The sequence below is a fragment of the Octodon degus genome, unplaced genomic scaffold (assembly GCF_000260255.1).
Source record: "Octodon degus isolate 3935 unplaced genomic scaffold, OctDeg1.0 scaffold00269, whole genome shotgun sequence".
NCBI classification, from domain to species: Eukaryota; Metazoa; Chordata; class Mammalia; order Rodentia; family Octodontidae; genus Octodon; species Octodon degus.
Genome location: NW_004524845.1, coordinates 218,753 through 222,798, shown reverse-complemented (window position 1 = coordinate 222,798; position 4,046 = coordinate 218,753). Strand labels below are relative to the sequence as shown.

Below are 4,046 nucleotides of genomic sequence, written 5' to 3'. Positions count from 1 at the left end.
CTAATTAACAAAAGTTGCCTAAAAGCATCATGCTGATAGGTTGAAGATGATTTAAAATTTTAGTGGATCATTTTTATTGTTTAATAAAATCAATTTTCATTACAGAAAAAAACAAGGAAAATAAATGTGCAAGAAATCTTATAATTCCACTTACTAATAACTGATTAGGACATATACATATTTTAAGAAAAAATTAAAAAGGAATATACCATTATAATTAACTTGAAAACTGTTTTTGACTTAACAGCATCTTTCTGTTTAAAAAAAAAAATCCTACAACTTTCCTTATACTGTTTTTCTAATAGCCTATTACATGTATTCTGTATTCAAATAGCCAAAACTTCCTCTTCCTTAGCCAATCACTCTCTCAAACAGCTGCTTGGCACTGTTACTACTACAGATCCTCCAGAGCACAAAAAATGGCTGAAAAATGACACAGAAACAAAAAGCAAAAGAGAAACATGGCTAGGTGGGGTGGTAGAAGCGTATAATCACAGCACACAGGAAGCTTAGGCTACACAAGCTCATTCAAGGCCAGCCTGGACTGCAGAGCAAAGTCCTGCCTAAAAAGCAAAACAAAAACCAACTAAACCAAAGAGAGAGCATCAATCTATTTAAAAGTGAAATTTTCTAAATGGGTAAAAATTCTTGACCATCAGATAATTAAATACTGCTAACTGATGCAATGAGTCCCAATATGTAAAACTCCAGTAGTGCGCTCTTCCTGCATGACCCATCATGTTCCTTGGTATTTACCCATGTGACATCCATATAAGATCCTATACTTGAGAATTCACAGCAGCTTTATTCATAATTGAGAAAACTTGAAAGCAATCGTGATATTCTTTAGTAAGGGAATGGGTAAACCAACCATGTGAATATACAGAGAGTAGAACATGATTATGTACTAAAACATGAGCTACCAAGCTATGAAAAGATGAGGGGAACCTTAAACATATGTTACTAAGTGAGAAGAAGCAGTCTGAAAGTGCTACACACTGTATCATTTACCTACCTAACTTTCTGGAAAAGGAAAACCCAGAGCAATGGTAAGAGGAATGGTGTTTGCCAAGGCTGGATGAGGCAGAGCTAAATAGATGAAGCACAGAAGAATTTTAGAGCTATTCTATAAAGATTTGTAGCCACATGCCATTATACATATTTAGAAACCATACAATATACAATACCAAGAGTGAACCTTAACATAACTGTTAATTTTGAAAGAAACTGTTGTGTCAATACAGGCTCATTAATGAAAACAAATGTACATTCTGGTTTAAGATTCCGCTGAAGGGTCACACATGTCTGTGTAGGGGTGGGCAGGATGCAGGAGATCTCTGCACTTTCTGCTCAATATTACTAAGAACCTGAAATTACTACATGCTCTCTAAAACAGACTTAAACATTTTCCCTGGTGATTGAGCTGTAGCTCAGTAGGCTTAATCCCCAGCACCAAAGATCAAAACAAACAAAAACCAACCCAGTGACCTGGATTGGAAAATATGCTTTTTCGATCACTCTTGAGTAAACATCACTGCAATCTACTAGATTTCAATAAAGACACACAGGACTACTCAAAGTCAACCTCAATTGCTGGTAATAGTCAAAACCATTTCTTTTTTTTTGTTCCTCGAATGCCTTCAGGGCACTTTTGGCCAGCGGGAGAGTTATGAGGTTCGAACTCCAGGAACCTGAGGCTGACAGCTTTGTGGAAGCAGCCACTTAAAGGACTGAGCTAGGGCCAGGCCCCCCAAAACCATTTCTTGATTTTAGTTTCTTTTTTTCTTCTCTGATTCTCTTTAAAAGACATTAGCAAATAGTAGAATAGTTCAAAACAGCAGAAAAATGATCTATAAGTGCACTGTATCTCTCAGAACTCACCACGTTCTACTGTTCTTCAAGAGCCCCTGAAGGAAACTGAGTAGAATCACATGAACAAGTTTCTGTAACAGTTTTCCTGAAGCCTCATCTTAAAAGCTCAGGTATCCACAAAGAAGCTGAGCATAGCTATATCTATCGAGTAGACATCTCAAAAGAAGGTAACAATGGGGCCAGCCAGATACCTCAGTGGATTAAAGTGCCTGCTTAGGGAGATTCAGGGACCGAGGTTCAATCCCAGGTGCGCTGTGCTATGCCAGCCCTGCCCATGGGGTGCGCTAAGAGGGGCAACTGAGACTGGGTGTGGTGGTGCATGCCTGTAATCCCAATGTTTGGGAGGCAGAGGCTGAAAACAGGAGGATTACTCCAAGTCTGATCTGTGTAGTGAAACTCTGTAGAGTGAAACCCTGTACTAAATACACACACACACCAAAGGAAAAAAAAAATTTAAAAAGTAACAGTGTCACACTGAAAACTCCAGAGTGGCACAGATATGTAGTCTTAGTTCTTCTGACTTGGTGATTTATATCTATACGGAAGAATATGAAAATGCTGCATCCATTCTTTGGGTTTCCCAAGAGACACATCTGTGTAATTATTGTCCTGATTAGGAAAGAGAAACGCAGAAATTTGTCTTTGCTCTTTTCCAAACACTAGCCTCATCTCCCAGTGTAATCATTACATTAGCTTGATTTCCATTATAGATTTAGTTTACTTATTTAAAAATTTTATGTAAGCGAATCACATAGTATGTAACTCTTCTGTGTATAGCATCCTTTGTATAATATTTTATTTGTGAGATTTATATATATTATTGTAGTAGTTCATACATTTTCATGCCTGGACAGTAGTATTCTATGCAGGAATATGCCACAGTGTATCCATTCCACCCACTGTTGATAGACATCTGCAATGCTTCTGGTGTATGTAGGCTACAGGTTTTCTGAGAACACTGCTATATAAACCTTTTGGTATACATACCTATGCATTTCTTTAAAATGAGTAGGAATAAAATGGCCAGGTCAAAGCAATAAAATTATGTATACGAAGAACTATTCTGTCCTGTTCAAAAGACAGACTTAATACTACAGACTCTATCTGGAACCATACAACTCTGATCAAAGACACCCCCTGCGGTTGCCTAGTGCTTGAAAGCTAGACCAGGTATCACCTGAAGGCTTGTTTCCGGGAAGCTGAGCCCATGCTTTATAGAAATATGTAAGCTCCTTGAATAATCCCAGTTCTCTTTCTCCTGCTTTGTTTAATTTTCTTTGGAAATAAATAACAAATCAATGGCATATGTAGCTGAGGCAAAACCAAAATAATGCTCCATTATGATCTGCAGATTTTGTAAAAACTGGGTTCTTGGAAAATCCAGCCATTTCTCTAAATTTTATTACTTCTTCATATTATTTCTCAGAGGGAATCTGCCACATTTTAATTTCTTTTGGTAAAATTTAATTCTATTTATCTATCCATCCATCCATCCATCCATCCATCCATCTAGATTACAAATTTGTACAGGCAGACTTTTTTTGTGTGCCACTGAGGATTGAAGCAGGGCCTCACAATGCTAGGTAAGCACTATCCCGTTGCATTACAGCCCCAGCCCCACATGCATTTTTGAGCAAACAGATGCATGCAGCCAGCATCCAGACTGAGAAACAGTGTCACCAGACATTTCAAAGCCACTGGGCAGAAATGGCTTTTTTCCTATTATAAAAGATTTCAGGGGGCCGGGGAGATGGCTCAGTGGAATAAGTGCTTCCCTGGCAAGCGCAAGGCACTGAGTTCAATCCCCAGCTCCACCAAAAAAAAAAAAAAAAAGATTTCAGGCCAAGTTCCAGGAGACCCCAGACCCAGTCCTAGCCCAGGTCTGGTGAGTGTGTGGAGAGTTTCCTGCTACCCTGCGCTGGCGGGACCAGTCCCAGCCCAGGCGCAGAGTGGGCCGGACCCTCTCCCAGCGCCTCGGGACGCCCCCCACCACTCCGCAGTGCCTCCCCCACCCCGCCCGCCAAGTAGGATTTTCTGCCGAGTTCCAGGAGCCCCCAGACCCAGTCCTAGCCCAGGTCTGGTGAGTGTGTGGAGAGTTTCCTGCTACCCTGCGCCGGCGGGACCAGTCCCAGCCCAGGCGCAGCGTGGGCTGGACCCTCTCCCAGCCCCTCGGG

The 4,046-nt window shown here is 40.6% G+C and overlaps 1 protein-coding gene across 11 annotated transcripts in view; it reads right to left on the bottom strand.

The window, feature by feature from the left end:
* Window positions 1–4,046, bottom strand: part of Rufy3 (RUN and FYVE domain containing 3) — a 93,881-nt gene that overhangs the window by 32,011 nt on the left and 57,824 nt on the right. The gene's annotated exons all lie outside the window — the stretch shown is intronic.